General features: G+C 43.1%; 1 protein-coding gene across 1 annotated transcript in view; it reads left to right on the forward strand.

Annotated features, from left to right (window-relative positions):
- The window catches only part of GRIK3 (glutamate ionotropic receptor kainate type subunit 3), a 289,005-nt gene that overhangs the window by 5,666 nt on the left and 264,873 nt on the right, over positions 1-18,466 (forward strand). The window lies entirely within an intron of this gene.

The raw sequence follows: 18,466 nt of genomic DNA on the forward strand, positions 1-18,466 counted from the left end.
GAATCCACAAAGGCCTTTTCACAATTCTTAACCCCTCCTTGGTATGAACACAAAACGTTCATAGCAATAATGAACTGGATTCTCACTTTGCACACATTCCTTGTGCATAAAAGAGTGCAGAAGAACCTGGAAAGTTAATGCAGAGTCCTGTTCACTGTTGACATTCCGACTCCTTTGGGGGGTTATAAATTTAGAGGAAAGTCCTGGCAGGTAGCAAAAGTGTCTTTATCTGCAAGAACTGAGGAAAAAAATCATCGGCTCCTTAACGTGAGCAGATCTAGTCTTGCCTTGGTGTTGGGTATCTGGGGAGATTGATTTCTGATCAGGTAAGGATCTTTGTATTTTTACAGAAATTGTGAAAGCAGCTTTCTTAGTCTGACACTGACCAAGCTTTGAGGCCGTTGCTCAGCCGCTCCAGATGCTCTCATTTTGGTATGAAGGCAGAGAGGGGGAAATGCTGGGTGGCGAGATGAATGTCAGGCTAAAGCGTCAAGAAGGCCTATTGGGAGCCAGCAGCTGTAGTAACTCAGTCCTGTCTCTGCAGCCTTTAGGAGGGGAGGCAGCCGGCTTTGAGACGGAGTCAGGGCTACGTTGGGAAAGCCGGCTACTGTTTTTTTTTTCCAACCAAACAGCTGCTTCCCTCAAATGGTTGCACCTTCATTCTAAGTATGCTAGATGCTGAATTTCACGGCCTGGAAGCTTTTTTGTGCACAAATCCCAGGTAATTTCTGATAGCCTAGCAAATCTCTGTGCATGTGTACACGTGTGCTGTGTTCCCATCCTTCGTGCTATATAGAAGAATCTACCTCAAGAGGCTGGCAGTGAATTTTCACCATTTCTCCCTAGTGAAGTCTCTGTTTTTGTGTTTGTAATAAATCTTTGGTTCGACGGTGGCTTAGAGAGCTCTGCAATCCACTCGCAGCTTAATGTGGTCCGCCTTGTCCTTTTAACGTGATTGCAACTCCTCTCCAGCTCCTAGTTTGCCAGATGAGATGAAGCTGATCTATTGCAGAGCCCAGGGCAGGTTTGGAATCACGGCAGCTGCTACAGCTGTGGACAGTCAGCAGAGGGCAGGTGTGTGTCAGTGATAGCTCTTCATTGGCTCATTGCTTCTTGGCCTTTGGCTAAGATCAAGTGTCTTGTACTTGGGTTGGTACCCTGCCTCCCACTCCCAAAGGCAGCTCATGACAAGATGCCCTCAAGTCAAGTTCAAGGCCTGGAGACTGGACTGTTGGCTTGGCAGAGTCTATTGTTGCCCAACTTCTTTTCCTGCTAAGATGCCATTGGCCCAACTTGCTGTTTCTTTACAGAGATGGGCAGAAAATACGCCAGGCTTTGCTTGTTTGCCACCTAATATGGTGCATTTCTAAGCTCTTGTTGCAGAAAGAGGTTCAATTTTTAGGAAATCACATTCATTTTATTTCTTTGACTGTGTTTTCACTCTAAACAGTACAGGTCCCCCTCTGTACTTTGCAACTGCTCAAAAACTTGTAGAACCAAGGGTGACAGAAATGAGAAACAATTTGAAAACCATGGGGGGAAAGCCCCAAGTGATTCTGGCTACAGGGCTGAGCTGCCATCCCCCCCTCCCCCAGTAAAGATTTTGCAATTCCTCCTTCCGCACTCCTCATCAAAATTGTCTTTCTATATATATATTGCTTTCGCTCTTCAATTTCTTATTGTCTGGACACAAAACACATTTATTTCAGGTCATGTGGCCCTTCCTCAAGATTTTGTACATGTGAAAGAGAATTTGAAGAATGTGAATTCCTGTCTGTTGGGTATGACACAGACTATGCCAAGAATATGGCATCTGGATCTGGGATCTATTTTTTAGGAAGGGCTTCGACACACTGAACATGTGAGAAAGCAGCCGAGGGAATCCTGGACACAAAAATGTAATGGTTGGAGGTGTTGGGCCTGCTTAGCTTGGAGACCTGAAGGGCTACCATCTAGAAGACAGGGCAGAATTCTTCAGAGTTGTTTCAGAAGATAAAACAAGAAAGAAGGAGCAAGGGAGCAGAATTTGCTTGCACATCTGAAAAGGTTTCAGAGGAATAGATTATATTATATAAAGTCTCCTTTGCTGGAAGTGATAAAATGGGAGCTTGGATGGCCATTTGTCAGGGATGCTGCTGCTGCAGGGGATTCCTGCACTGGGCAGAAGGTTGTACTAATGGTCCAGGATGCCTTCTACCCCCTCCCCCCAATTTTGTGACTCAGCAAGGGCCAGAGACTGGGCTCATCCAGGTGTTACCTCCCCTCTGTAATCCTCTCTCCCCCCCCCCCATCTTTGCTTGCTGGAGGGAAGGTCCTGGAGGCCCTGGGAGCCTCAGCCCCAGGCTGGGTTCCCCTTCCCGCATCTGCTGAAATCTGAAGTTTTGACTAAATGCTCTCCAGGTTCAATATTAGCTGCCCCCCCCCCTGCACGAGAAATCTTGCTGCTTTTAGAGGCCCCCTTTTCTTTCACAAATCTGTGGTGCAAAACTCCCAGTGTGACAACTTAAGTGTCCAGGAACAGCTTGTCCCTTGAGGGATCTGAGCAGCCCACATTTCAGCTGAGTTGGGCATAAGAAGAGAGACTGGTGGCCAGAAAGTAATTGGTAACCAGGGCTGGCTGCTCGGTTTTCAGAGGCTACAAGTAGAAGCACAGAACTGACGTGCATGTTGTTCCCAAATGAATATGAGCCTTATGGAGGATATCCTGGACTTGTTGTGGTGAAGGCTAAGCCCAGACCGCTTATTCAGGTCCCTTTCTTTCTATTACAGTATCTGAAGCTCCAGTGGGAGCAGGGCATAATCTTAGTTTATGTATTCTCATTCAACATGTGATTCAATCCAGCCAGTATTCTTTTGATTCAGCTGAGGGACTCCTGCAAACAGAGATTGTGTATTTCAAGCATCTCAGCTGCCTGACCAAGAGTTAATATTTCAGATTGTCCTATAATTCCCACAAGCTGCTCTGGGATGAGTTTCTCAGTGAAAGCTTCAATGTTGCATCTTTGAAATAATAAACTGTTGCCATAAGAGGCACTGTTATCCGCAAGGCCAGTTCTGCTGTGTCCAGATTATTAGCTGGAAAAGCTGGGTGAAGGGGTTCTCCTTATTCATCTATCCACGTTCAAATCCCCTGGCTGAAAAGGGGCTTGTCAAGATTGATTGACTTCGTCTGAGAGCCGAGGTGGCTCAGTGGTTAGAGTGAAGTACTGCAGGCTACTTGACTGCTAGCTGCAGTTCGGCAGTTCAAATCTCACTGGGCTCAAGGTTGACTCAGCCTTCCATCCTTTCCAAGGTGGGTAAAATGAGGACCCAGATTGTTAGGAGCAATAATATGACTCTTAGAGAGGGCTGTAAAAGCATATGAAGCAGTATATAAGTTTTAAGTGCTATTACTATCTTCCTTCAAAACCCATCTGAAAATAAGGCCAGTGGATCACTGCAGTCTCAATTGGTTCTGGCTTTTCCTCCCAGGGTTCTGTTGAAGGAAATTCGGCCATTGGGAAAACCATCATAGGCTGGCATTTTACTATTACTATGCTGCGAAGAACTCTTTTCTTGGATTGTAGTCTGCACTTGGGCAAATTCACTGCTATTTTCCTAGCCTGTGTTCTTTCTGTTTCATTCATGTTGCTTCCTCCCTGACTCCCTTCTGCGTTCATGACAGATATAATTGCCTGTGGTGTCCTTCTCCCCACAATTAGTTATTGTCAGCTACTGAAAAGTCTTTCTCTGCTGTCTGCTAGTAGCACAGGTTTAGAGTAAGCATATGATATAGTGAACAGGCTTGAATTATGGAAAAGGAAAGGAACCCTGTGGATTTTTCTCTGCTAGTCGTTGCTGCCTCTAAGAGATGGCACTCATCTCCAATTCAAGACATTGAGCCAGTGTTGCCTGAAGATGATTTTGTGGTCATGTGGCTAGCATGACATTGTGGAATGCTGTTTTCTCCCCACTGAAGTGGTACCTATCTACCTACTTGCATTTGCATGCTTTCAAACTGTTAGGTGGGCAGGAGCTAGACGAAAATGGGTGCTCACACCATTGTGTGATTCTTGAGTCTTGAACCCAGACAACAAGCTCAGTGTCATAAGCTCTGAGCCATCATGCTGCCGAAAGAAGTATGCAAATACTGAACGGAAGAATGTTGCTGAATACAGGAAGAGCAGATGTGATGGAAGTAGAGCATAAATGGAATTCTTGGGAGATGAGTCATAGAACATAGAATAATATAGTTGGAAGGAACTTCAGAGGTCTTCTGGTCCAACCCTCTGTTGAACAGGAGACTAATACCATTTCTGATAAATGGTTGTCCAGTCTTTTCTTGAAAGCCTCCAGTGATGACCCACAACTTCTGGAAGGAAGCTGATCCACTGATTAATTGTTCTAACTGTCAGGAAATTTCTCCTTAGTTTTAAGTTGCTTCTCTCCTTGGTTAGTTCCCAACCATTGTTTCTTGTCTTGCCTTATGTGTTTTGGAGATTAGTTTGACCCCCTCATCAACACAGAAAAGGGGCCGAGAAGGACGTATGTTAGTCTGTTGTTTCTATAAAGCAAATATAGATAAATGTCGCATGTTGTGACCCTGAAGAAGTATTCTTTGGGAAGTAAATACTTACACTTTCGTATTCAGATTATGCAATGTTTTTGGTTGAGAACCAAATGAGCAATGAATGTCAGATAGACTGTATGATGCAACAATGGTATGAAAATCAATGAATCAAAGACCACAAGAATGTTTGAAAAGATAACAAAATGAATGAGTTATATAAGAAAGGCCAAAAGAAAGAAAGAAGCAGCAAAAGGAAGAATTTGTGTACTTTGTATAGCTGTAAAGATGCAAAAATGGATGAAGAAATGATGTGTAAATGCTGATAGAACTATAGTGGATAATACAATAATCCTTGAGTAACAACCATTCATTTAGTGACTGTTTGAAGTTATAATGGCACTGAAAAAAGTGACTTTATTACCCTTTTGCCGCTTCCCCTAACCTTCGTCCTGTGAACAAAATTCAAATGCTTGACAACTGGCTTGTATTTATGACGGTTGCAGTGTCCTGGGTCATGTGATCACCTTTAGCAACCTTCTGACAAGCAAAGTCAATGGGGAAGCCAGGTTCATTAACAGCTGTGTTACTAATTTAACAACTGCAGTGATTTACTTAGCATCTGTGGCACAACTCAACAACTGTCTTGCTTAACAATGGAAATTTTAGACTTACTTATGGTTGTAGGTCGAGGACAATCTTTATGTCCATAAAGTTATGAGGATTGCATCCTTATTAAAAGAAGTGAAAATAGGGTAAGAGCTCCTTTGACTTGTTTTGTGATATGAAAGTGAGATCTGAGCCTGTTTGTATGGTTAAAAGGAGAGAGACTAGCTGGATGAGAAATGAATGTGGCTTGAATACAAAAATGTAACCAGCTCAAAAGAAATAGGTTAGGTGATTTGGCCAGAGAGAGAGAGAAGACATGAGGATGAATCCCAAAGCATGTACATGAAGGAATATGCGATGAGCCAATAGCAGGGCGGTCCACATGAAGCCACAGTAATCCTGGATCAGCTCCATCTGATCATGATATTCTCAGTCTTCCTCTTCCTCTTGATGTTGGGTGGCAGTAATGACAGGGGAAAATAATGGCATGGGTATGGGGGCATCTTCAAATAAATGCTGCCATTGCATACTTGCACCCTGATAGATGTAAGTAAGCTGGGCACAATAATTTGCATAATGATGCACTTATGCCGTTTACCCCCTCCATGCTAGCAGACTCCCAAGATCATGAAATAAGAAGTTTCCTGACAGTGAGAACAATCAACCAATGGAACAGAAGTTGCCTTCAGAAATTGTGGGAGCTTCATCACTGGAAGCTTTCAAGAAGAGATTGGACTGCCATCTGTCACAAATGGTATAGGGTGTCCTGCTTGGATGGGGGGTTGGACTAGGTGATCTGCAAGGTCCCTTCCAACTCTGTTAATCTATATCTGTATCTGAATCAAGAGGAAGAGGAAGTCAGAGAAACTCATGGCTGGATCAGATTTGTTGATGGGATCTGGGACAAAAAAAGAGTGAGGCACTAAATGAACAAAAGGCATTTTATGAAGCAGTGTATGGACACAATAGAAACAAAGTTGGTTTGCCAGGATGGAGCCCCCTGACACTGGCTTCTTGCCTTGCACAAAGAGGCCTACTTGCTCTTTGCCAATCATAATGTTGCCTGGTCTGCTCCGAAAATGCCTGACTTGTGGTGCAGAAGTGATGTTTTCTATGTTGTGCTGGCCCAAGATTTTCCATGCCAACAGTCTGGGCTGTATGGAGGACAAGGAGGAGGCTTGAGATGATGCAATTGGGTCAGCAATCTGCTTGCAATTGGGTCAGCAATCTGCTTGTAAGTCTGATCTGGGGGCTTGAGACCCCTTTCATCAAGTTCTGTTCCACAATGTTATTTTGGCTGCGAGAATCCCAATTTTCCCATATTTTATTCAATATACTAGCTGGATACCCACGCTCCACTATGGAACTATGTGATCAGGCTTGATAAATTGACACTGACAGCTTCAAAATTAATGAGTAGTTATGATCGGCCTCTCCTCTCCCCTTCTTTCCCTCAGGCTTGCCCCACAAAAGCCTATCCTCTCCATGCCCCAAAGAAGCCTCTTCTATTTTATCCCCTTCTCACCTTCAGGCTGTCTCCATTGATCCTGTCCTATCCCCTCCTCTCCCTCAGGCTAGCCCCATTGATCCTACCCTATCCCTTTCTGTCCCCCCCAGGCTTGTCCCACAGAGGCCTCTCCTATCTTATCACCTTCTCTCCCTCAGTCTGGCCCCATTGATCCTGTTCTATCCCCTCCTCTCCCTCAGGCTGGCCCCATTGATCCTACCCTATCCCTTTCTCTCCCTCAGGCTTGCCCCACATAGGCCTCTCCTATCTTATCTCCTTATCTCCTTCAGTCTAACTTTTTAGCATCAGAGCATTTTTCAGGTGAGTGGGGTTAGAATGTCTAAACTCCCAGCCTGGAGCCCAGATAAGTCATGCGTTGGCCATGCCCACGCCCAAGTGGCAGTTGGAACAGAATTCTTTTCAGGTGGGGAGGGGGAGTAGAATGTCTAACTCCTTAGCATCAGAGCGAGTTAATAATATAAGAAATACTAATGATCTGATGGTCATTTTGAAAAATCCTTTCTTAGCAAGCATATGTGCCAAATATCAGTTTGTAGGCTTTACGGTCCTGGAGATTTTGTGATGCTGCATGAATGATATTACACACACACACACACACACACACACACACACACACACACACACACACACACGTTGAATGGTTGCTTGAGGTAGCCACATACGCATACACAGGAAAACATTTTCTCACACACCAACTCTTCAATAATAGTTAGTGGCTGGGTCAATTGACCACTAGATAGCAGCCAAAAGACATTAGTGGTCAAGAGATTGACCAGTTGACAGCTTGGTAATCACTTTGGAAAACTGAAAGGAAGGAATCTGAGAGTATCCCATCTCTTTACATTATCTATCAGCTGCAAGAATGCTGATGCGGCAGCCTTGTTTGGGCAAATGTGTTGCAGTCAAAAAAGGCAAAGTCTTTGTTGCAGTCTATGCTTTTTGATCAAGATGATATTATTTCTTTGAGGGAAATAAAAAACGTTGGATAGTGAATGCCAAGGCAGTTGGGCATCATCACTACCCAGATTCTATAGAAAGGTGAACCTTTTCAGCGCCGAGTGCCCAAAGTAGAATTCATCTGCATGTATGCTGGAGTGCTGGAAACCCAAAGACCAGCTGGCCAGTGTGCATGTGCATGCTGGCCAGCTGGTCTTCGAGTTTCCGGCATGCCCTTGATCTTCATGCATGCCGGAGCATTCGAAACCCGAAGACCAGTTGGCCGGTGCACACATGCCTGGTTTGGGGGCATTTCGGGGGGAATTTTCAGGCCGTTTTTTGCTGCTCTGGCGCCTGCGAAGACCAGCTGGCGATGGCATCTGTGCCCACAGAGAGGGCTCTGTGTGCCATCTCTGGCACGCGTTCCATAGGTTAGCCATCACGGCTATAGGTGTATCTTTTCCAAGACTTCTGATTTTCAGGTTAAACCATAAATCACTCTTTTTATAGCATTGTGTAGTGTAGCAATCCAGAAAGCAGCATCCTCTGGTCCCATCCTGGAGAGGCAGAAGGGTATCTGATGGGAGGAAGCAGATTGGAAGTGGCGGTGTGGGTAAACTGATAGGGAGTTCTGTGGAGTCCAGATAGTCTTCAATGTGTTTAGATGTGCAAATGCTGGTAGAATTGTAGTGGATAATTCAGGTAATGCTTGACTTACAACCATTCATTTAGTGACCATTTAAAGTTTACAGTGGCACTGAAAAAAAGCGATTCATCACCATTTTTCACATTTGCAACCACTGCAGCATTCCCATAGTCATGTGATCAAAATTTAGTTGCTTGGCAACTGGGTCCTGTTTATGAAGGTTGCAGAGGCCCAGGATCACCTGATCATCTTTGGCGACCTTCTGACACGCGAAGTCAATGTGGGAGACAGATTCACTTAACAACCGTGTTATTAACAACTGCAGTGATCTCACTTAGCAACTCTGGCAAGAAAAGTTGCAAAATGGGGACAAAGCTCACTTAACCGCAGCCTTGCTTAGCAACAGGCTCGGTTGTGGTCGTACCTGTGTTGCAGAGAATGCTGGTGTGAGCTACTAACTGCCATTTCGCTTTCTATCATATGCTTTTATTTTCTTTGGCTTCTTGATCTTTAGAATTCCTGTCTTGAAAGAGAATTGCATGAAGAGTAAGAGCCTCCCAGAAAAGCCTCCTACAGTGGGGGCCGTAGGTGGGGTGGGGCAGAGCTTCAGTCAGCTTTGCCCAGTGACTTTTTTGTCTAGAGCATGAAGTCCTGGCTAGGGGGATTCGTCACCCTTGCCCAGGCTTTGGAACCATGCTTGGAAGTGCAATTGGTCCCCCTTGTCTGCTTGTGGGAGGGCAGGAGCAGCTCTTGACGCTTAATACCGTATAGCCATTAACTCCTGCTTAGAGTTGGAAGTGGCCAGCTCAGGTCAAGCCTTCATGTCCACCATGGGTATCCCTGGCTGGGATGCTCTGGGCTCCTCTGCCCCGAGAGTCTGGGGCAAGTGAGATGAGCCCCACCTGGAAGAGCCTCTCACCAGGCAGGACGGCTCCATTGCTGCTGCTGACTTTCAGAAAGGCCGTAACCCCTCAGCAATCCGAAAGGAGAATTCATTTAAGATCTGGCACATTACTTGCATGCCTATTATTAATTTATTTTATTACAATGAATTATGAAAGGGTTTGACAGTTTTAGGAGTCATTATTTCTATATCATTTCTATATTGCTGTTTGTTTTTCATCCTACACTGCCACGAGTCCATGTGAAATGTGGCAGGACATAAATAAAGCAAATAAATAAATAAATAAATATTGTTCTCTCTCTCTTCCTGGTGTTCAAGAAAAGGCTGGTCACTTGAGTGGCTTATTGAAAAATTGTGATTTTACTTCTGTGATTCCGGCTGCTGCTGCCATTGTGCATTACAAGGGGCCTTCATAAAGATCTATTCAAGATCTATTTCCTTGATGGATCCCATCAGCCCTGCTCTGCTCCTAGGAGTCGATTTTGCTTTGTGATGTTTGACTGGAAAAGAAAGGCCAAAACGTGTTTAAGAAAAAACAGACGGCGATTGCACATTAATTGCTTGATCATCCCTTCTTGCTTTTATCAACTAATGTAATTACTTGAGAAAAATCTTTAAGTGGTCGATAGCCATTTAGTTTTTTTAAAAATTTCTTTTAAAGAAAAGAACTCCCAACCTGAAACTAAGGAGTGTAGAAGTGGAGGAGCAAAGGGAGAGAATATTTTTTAACAGAAAGTGGGTTTGCAAAATGGAATAAAAAGAAACCTGAATTTCTTCTACCAGTGAACAAGAGTTAAAAGATATTCTGTAGGTCTTTTAGGAAGTCCAAGTTCATTATAGCCCATATCTAGATCTATTTATTTGTTAGATATTTATTCCACATTTTTAAAACAATTTTTATTTATTTTTAAACAAAGACAAATAAACATAAAAAAAGAAAAAGACCATCTTCATTACAAATTATAGAAAGTATGTCGGTTGGTTACAAAATTTCTATGCATCTCTTCCATAGCTATCACCTGCTTTTCATATCAAATCACATTTTAAATTCAAATATGTTTATATATGTTACGATTATTAAATCTCAACCTTAATTTGACTATAATTGTTTTTACATCCTTTTATATGTAATATTCAAACTCTAGAATAAGATTGTATAATGGCATTCTATTAAATTATCCTAAAAACATCCAATCACAATACCTCTTTATAACATATTCTAAATAAAGAGAAAAATAAAGATTGTTTATATTTAATATCCAAGCTTTTAAACCTCCTCTCATAATCTCCATGTGTTGTTTATATAAAATTTCATATCATCAAAGTAATGTGTCTATATGCATTAATATAATTATTAATCATTTAACTATAGCTATTGTCACTTCATTTTATACATACTACTAGTAAACTAAGTTTAGCTTAATTTTTTAATACATTTTCATTGCATCAACCTGTGTCTTTCCAGTAATAGTGCAATCTTATATCTTTTGCCAATTGTAACATTAATGTTCGAATTATTTTCTTGATAGATCTTGTATGAACTTCTATTTGCAACATGTTATTCCCTTCGTATCTCATAAAAGCTTAAAACCCAGCATCTGCTCTTTCCATCAGCTTATCTTTGGCTATCACTTGTGCTTCTGTCAAAATTTCTCTCCTTATCTCCATCTATTTTTCTCTCTTCTATGCTTCGAAGTCTGGGGTAGAGTTCCAATACATCTATCTCCCCTTTCCATATTCCGCTCTTGCTATTGCCAACCATGCTCACTTTATTGTCAATATCCACAGTTTTCTTATCTCTTTGCTCATTTTTTTCTTCCCTTTTTTGAACTCTGTCCTCCACTTTCTTCATTTGATAAACATCCTCCTTTTTCCATCAAATTTTTCTGCTTTGTATTCCATATTCTCCAAATTCTTTTCAATTCTCTTTGTCACAACAAATAATTTCTGAATTTTAAACATAATCATTTGCAATGTTAGTTTCTTTTTCCTGTTGCGCTATTTTTCCAATTTTGCAGGCACTGTAAGGTTCAAGGCTTTTTATTAAACTTCAAACAAGTTCATTATTATCTTTCAAGTCAAGATGTTGTCTTCCCTCCAGTAAGCTAGTGATAGTACTCCCGAAAAGCACCTGTATAAACAACTTGTGCTCTTCCTACTATCACTTTCAATAAGCAAACTGAAAAAACCTTGAACATCAAATGATCAAAGAGAAAGAAGAAAAAAACAATATATCCAGCCTCCAGCCTCTAAGTGGCAGTGTTACTGCTTTTCCTCCTGTTGTTACAACCCTCTTTATAATCCTTCTTATTTTCTTCTTTATATTCCAAGCTTTAGAAAGAAAGAAAACCTTAAATGGAGATAAAAAACAATCCAATCAATCAAATCAAGCATTATAAAAAAAGGAGAATTTTAATCCATAGGTATAAGCAAAAGTGAAAAAAGAAGAAGAAAGAATTAATCCATTCAGTTTAAAAAATAGGGAGCCTTTGCAAAAGTTCCATCCGTGAAAAAAAAAAAAGAAATTAGAAACTGGATAACACACTAAGTTCAATGCAGATCAATCTCGCTGCCTACAATCTTTTGTCTTCAATCTTAACTTAATTTTTTTTTTCTTGGGTAGTCTCTTCCTCTAATAATAAAATTTCCTCACCAATTCGACACACTTTCTCTTTCTGCTTTCTTCCCATTCCGGAGCTGTCTCAACTTCAGCATCTTCTTTATATTTCTTTTTATATCTTCTTTATATTCCAAACTTAAGGAGAAAAAATCCTTAAATGGAAATCAAAAACAATCCAATCAATCCAGTCAAGCATTGTATAAAAAAAGAAGAAGTATTTTAATCCATAGGTATTAGCAAGAGTGAAAAATAGAAGAAAAAATTAATTCATTCAATTTAAAAAATAGGGAGTCTTTGCAAAAATTCCATCCATGAAAAGAAAAGTTAGAAACAGGGCAACACACTAAGTTTAATGTAGTTTAATTCCCCCGATTACTTTCTTCTGTCTTCAATTTAAATTTAGCTTTAATTTTTTGGGGGTAGACTCTTTTTCTAATAGTAAAATTTCCTCACCAGTTCGACACACTTTCTCTTTCCGCTTTTCTTCCATTCCGGAGCTGTCCCGACTTTATCAGCTTCATCAGCTGGATTTCTGCCGCTGGAGATAAGGGCTATTCCTGGATCTTTCAGGGACTTTGCGGTGTCGCTGAGATCAGCAGGAGGTACCCTTCTCAATCACTGTCTCTGTGGGATGGTTTAGATCCGAATGGACCATCCAGTGGCAAAAAAATCTACTGTGATCTCGGAGCACCAAGATCGCACGATCATGTCATCGTGACGTCAGCCTGCTTCCCCATTTATTCCATTTTTTTTTAATGTGGGATAGATAGCATCACCACTGCATCTCAGTGGAGGGAAGCATTCAAGGTTCTGTTTTGGGGATCAGCACTCTTCAACTCTTCATAAATGATCTAGATGAGGTGATAAAAGGGCAGCTAGTCAAATTTGTGGATGATGCCAAATTGGGGGGGGGGTGGGGTGTAATTGAAAGACAGACTCAAGATTCAGGGGAACCTTGACAGACTTGAGCATTGGGTCCTATCCAGCAAGATTCAGTTGAGCGGTGAGTAAAGGAAGGCCCTGTGCAGGCAGGAAAAATCAAAAGCGCTGGTATTAAAGAGACAGCACCTACCTCAGCAACAGTAATTGATCTAAGTGTTCTTTTGGACCACCATTTAAGTATGAGTCAGCAATGTGCCACTGTTATTAAAAAAACCAATGCAGCAGGGATGAAATCCAGCAGCTTCTGGAGAACCAGTAGCAGAAATTTTGAGCAATTCAGAGAACTGGCAAATGCCACCTTTGGCTGGCCCCAGAGTGGGATGGGAATGGAGATTTTGCAGTATCCTTCCCCTGCCATGCCCACCAAGTCATGCCCACAGAACCTGTAGTAAAAAAAAAATGAATTTCACCACTGCAATGCAGGCTTAGACTGCTTTTTCAGCTCTACCAGCTCCCATAAAATGTCCTGGGAGAGAGCAATTTCTGTGCATGTGTCAGCTTTTTCCCATCTTCACTGAACAGTTGGAATATTTGTTCTGGTTTTTTGCTTTTATTCTGGACCTATCTGAAGAAACATTTTCTTGTTGCTCCTAGAATCCCTGCTTAATATCAGTTGTAACTGTCCTGATCTTCTCTCTCCAAGTCTGGGGTACTTTGGGTGGTCTTCTTTAACTACATGCCTCATGTGATATCTTTTAGAAGTTATTGTTCAGTTCATCACCAGCTTTTTTGTCTATGACCCTTATTTTTTCTGCTTTCCTTCATTTTCTTCTTTGCTGAACTGTTTCTGATTCTACTTTTAGTATCTCCTTTTTCCATTCCTTTCTCCTTGAGGTTATTTTCCCATTTGCTTCTGTTGTGAAATCCTGTTTAGCAGGATTCAAATCTGCTTTTAAAAAAATCCAAGTTAATGCTTTAGCAATAGCAATAGCAATAGCAGTTAGACTTATATACCGCTTCATAGGGCTTTCAGCCCTCTCTAAGCGGTTTACAGAGTCAGCATATTGCCCCCAACAATAATCCGGGTCCTCATTTTACCCACCTCGGAAGGATGGAAGGCTGAGTCAACCCTGAGCCGGTGAGATTTGAACAGCCGAACTGCAGAACTGCAGTCAGCTGAAGTAGCCTGCAGTGCTGCATTTAACCACTGCACCACCTCGGTTCTTTAGCTTCCATAGATACCAGGATTTTTGACATTACGTGGTCAGTCTCATTCTCCCTAATACTTTTATGTTGCAAATTAAAAATTCACTCATCATGTTTACTTCCTGAACTCTGTGAGTTTTATTACAGAGACAGTGAAGGCCATGGACTTCCTAGCTGTATGGTTAAGAGGCCCCCTGTTAACAGTTGGGTGTTTGAATGAGCATCAGTCTTCAAGGTCCTTCCTTCTGGCTTTTCTCTTCTGCTTCCAAAGAATTTGATGAGAACCAGTCTTGATTAGGGTTCATGTCTCTTAGAAATCCAGAAACAAGATTTATTGTTTGTCTAGCCCATCGTATTCTTGTAGTCTTGTCCCATTTCCCTTCTCTTTCATGGGCCAGAAAGAGGGCCAAGAAGACCTCCTGAGTTCCAGCTACTTCTGAGTTTGTGGTGGTTGAAAGGCCATAAGAGCCTATAAGACTGGGGAGACTTGATTGGGGCAAGCTCAGGGGTGAAATCTAGCAGGTTCTGACATGTTCTGGAGAACCAGTAGCAGAAATTTTGAGTAGTTCAGAGAACCGGCAAATGGGAATGGGGATTTTTCAGTATCCTTCCCCTGCCACGCCCACCAAGCCACGGCCACAGAACCAGTAGTAAAACATTTTGAATTTCACCACTGGGCAAGTTGCTGCCATGTGTAGGTTAATGACATCATTTTGTTCTCTGACCAATCTGCCTTTTTTCTTGGCATGCAGCATTAGGGAGGGACTAATGGGCGGAGCTCTTTTTAGACCTTCTGAAACTGATTGAACAGGTGAAGCAAAACATCAATAACCAAGAAAGTGGGGCTCTCAGCTGTGGAAGCTCCCCGTGTCTTCGTGTCTCAGTTCAAGAGCCAGAAGTGTGCCTGTGCAGTGGGGAAGGAGCGTGCAAAATGTTCCTCTTCCTAAGAGGCTAAGAGTGGGGAGATATAGGGTCACATCCACCTTCAGCCCTGAAAACCACCATTTGGCTTTGGTGCAGGTTCTTAGCTTCTCTGGTTGGGTGGAAAAATAGGAGGAGGAACATTTTGCACGCTCCTTCCCCTTTTTAGTTCCTGTGCAGAAGTGGGGATTCTGAATGAGGAAGTGAGCAAGCGTGACAAATGTCCCTAAAGAGAATCTGCCTCAGACCACGAATGCCGGAGGTCTTCTGCTCCCATCGACAGTCTCTCTCCTGCTTCTGGTTCTGGCCTGGGGCCGGGACCTGTTTTGCTTGGCTGAAGGTTTAGCTGAAATCATGTTATTGTTTGTTCTGTGTAGTTGTACTGAAATATTAATGTTGCTTTGGATTTTTGATTTTGGAGTGGAACCATTTCTTTTCCCTGCTGCGTGGCTGTTTTACATTTTGAGTACCTGGCTTCTGGGGCCAGATCCATTTCTCCCAATTAGGAAGAAAGCAAATTGCACACTAAAAGCTGTAACCCAACCCAATTTGCATCTCATTATCTGTAATATGGTCCATTATGAATTCACATTTAATTTTAGTACTTTTTTTTGGAGGCGACGCACAGCCTAATTAAATCTTTCCCTTAATCCGGGAATCGGCGGCTGCAGCTTTTGTGCTCTTCCCTCTCCCGTATAGTCCCCCCACCCCAGAATGCCAGCTGAGACCCAGCAGGAATGAGCTCACTGTAAATATTCCAGTCAGAAGCCACCCCTTACAAATGATTTTAAGCTTTGGATCACACCCTCGTGATTCTCCTCATAGGTCCAGTCCAATCCTTCTTGGAAATTAAATGTTTTTTCTCGTCTGTTGCTTGTTCACTGCAAATTGCAACCAGTAACTGTATTTGGTTTATGGATGCAGAAAAATTGCAAGAGTTTTATTGATGAAAAGTTTAGTCTATCCTTTGCCCCTCCCTCTTCCAACCCTTTGTGCAGCTTCCCTGTCCTGGAGGCCCACAATCAAATGGACTTCAAGGCCCACACAGCACCCCCCCCCCCCGGTGTGTCTGTTAAATAAAAAGGCCTGTCAGGGTTCCAAATAGCACCCAAAAGTAAATCAGAGTCCAAGTCAAAGTATTGCTCAAAGTTCCAATTTATTAAGAGAACCTTGTTGGCACATGTTGGAAAACCCAAATCTGAAAGCTTCCAGGTTTCCCCCACCTAGTTGAAAGTTCAAGATTTTCCCCCCACACCCACAAGTCCATCCCATGGTCCAATCTCCCACTGCCATGCTGGCAGTTCCACCCATCCAATTCCGGTCAGGTGCAGAGGTGCAAAGACAAAGGATGACCTTGGCTTTTTAGAAAGAATATTGTTATAGCTACATAGCATCTAACTCCGTACAACCTCTGCTCCCATTTTCCCACAATAGAAAATGCATAGCAGAATAATAGAGAATGTGGCAGGCGAAAGATTCAAAAGAAAAGATGGCTGCAGGCTTGACAAGGCCACTGTTCTACTACTTAAGGGAAATCTTTGGAATGAAGCTGTCCATTCTATCAAGAGATCATAGATTGTCTCTTCTAATCATGAATTCCAGCTACTCTCTTTTCTACTGATTTGCATTTTCATAATTTTTGAAATTCAGGATTTGCATACCTTTTATTTAAGGTTTTCCAAGTTTTTACATAACTTGGATGTGTCCATCCAAGCCATTAAATAGCCCGAGGCTGAGTTGGCTTCTCTTTTGCAGCTTGATTTTGCCCTATGAGATTTTTCCTTCCTCTGGACATTAACAGATTGATGAGGTCAGGGCCTCCTAGGGAGAAAGGAACCGCCTAATGAAATGAGGACTTTCAATCAATCTTGCCTTGAATCTGAGAGTCATTTTCTTTTGAGAAGCAACACTGTTCTCATGCAAGATGCCATTTGGACTAAAATGGTCTCAGATGTTTTCTTGCAAAGCCATTAAGGCTCTCCTTGAAACATTTGACCTTAAAGTCCATCTTGCTTGCTTACAGGACTATTATGATCTCGCTCTCACTGTCCAGAGACTGAGGGGGGGGGGGGCTTGGCATTTATTTCCTGTGATAAGGAGCAGAAAACTTCCGCCTTGTTCAAGTTGACATGCAATAACACTTGGGGGAGGCCGGGTGTCATTTTAGGGATGAAGCCAAGTTTCTTTGGGCTGCTTCCGCACTCCATCTAGCAGAGTCTTCCCACCATCTGCATGACAACTGAGTTGCACTTTTGCCTGTCGGCATCCTTCAACATGATGTGTTATAAAGATCCTGCTGTTTGTGCCCTATCATGACTTCCAGAGAGAGCATGTGTCCTGAGCACACTCTTGTACTGCAATGAATCTTGAACCTTTTATGTACAGCAGGGGAGAAAGCTGAACACCTTTCATAGGCACTGTCTCCGATGTATTCTTGGCATCACCTGGCATGACAAAGTTCCAAATAGCGCAGTCTTGGAACGTGCCAGAATCTCTAGATGTATACATTGTTAAAACAGTGATGTCTACGCTGGCTTGGGCATGTCGTGAGAATGGCCAATGGTTGGATTCCGAAAGATCCCCTGTATGGAGAATTAGTGTAGGTAAAGCACCCCAGAAGGAGACCACAGCTGTGATACAAGGATTTCTCCATAGTGAGGGGGGAGGAGTATCCAGAATGGGTTGACCTTGTCCTCTCATGATTGGATTGAGTCAGATAAGCTCTTTGGGCAATGCCCCCTGGCCACCAGGAAGACCCCAGTTATTGACTCAATCCACTCAGTGGAGGTTGCACCATTGTGGATCTCCAGCATTTTACGAAGGATTAAAAGGGAAATCAATTTGGACCCATCGAATCTTGCCTCCCTGCACTGCGCACAGCCTCCTCCTACAGGAACGGGACTGCCGCAAGCCCCCTGGGGCGGCACGCTGCCCTGGTCACTGAGTGAATCTGAAGTCACTCAGTGAGGACCTTGGCCAGCCAGCAGGAGGAGAGGGCACAAGCCTCCTGGAGGCAAGCCCTGCCACGGAGGATTGTGAGACGCTGGAGCGCTCTGTCGCTCCCCTCAGGGGTTGAGCGATGAACCACGGCTTCTCAAACACTGTGGAGTACCAACGCTGCCTCCACGTGGCCAGAGGACAAAGGGAAGGATCCGAAGAGGCTTTTTCTGGCCACAGTGGCATCGGAGAGCAAGCAGGGAGAAGGAATCCAGCTGGGAAGGCATGCGGCAGCTCCATGGAGCACAAGCCACTCTGCAGGTACCTTTTGAAATTTGCGCCTCCGTTGCCACCCGCACGGTGCCATTTTGAAGCCGGGAGGACCCACGTGGTCCAGGATGGCGGTGCCCAGCAGCTACCAGGAAGAAGAAACCCAGGCAGCTGCAAACATGGACTGCAGCCCCACCGGAGGGGCAGAAGAGCAACCTTTTCCAGGGCACTGCTCAGGAGAGTCCAAGCAAGGGTTAAACAGCCAAACTGCCCAGAGCTGAATTGAAACTTTAAGCCACGCCTCTGGTGCTCATTATCCTCAGATTTTTCAATTCAGCTAGCCCAGTAGACATGCTTTAAGTTTCTCTTCATTTATTTTGTTAGCTTGGACTCTCTTGAGCATTTACTATGAGTATTTTCATTTTAGGGGGTGATCAGGCTGAGTGAGTGTAATTAGATTT

The sequence above is a fragment of the Thamnophis sirtalis genome, unplaced genomic scaffold (assembly GCF_051295495.1).
Source record: "Thamnophis sirtalis isolate CommonGarterSnake01/CBP01778 unplaced genomic scaffold, rThaSir2_p1.2 scaffold_13, whole genome shotgun sequence".
NCBI lineage: Eukaryota > Metazoa > Chordata > Lepidosauria > Squamata > Natricidae > Thamnophis > Thamnophis sirtalis.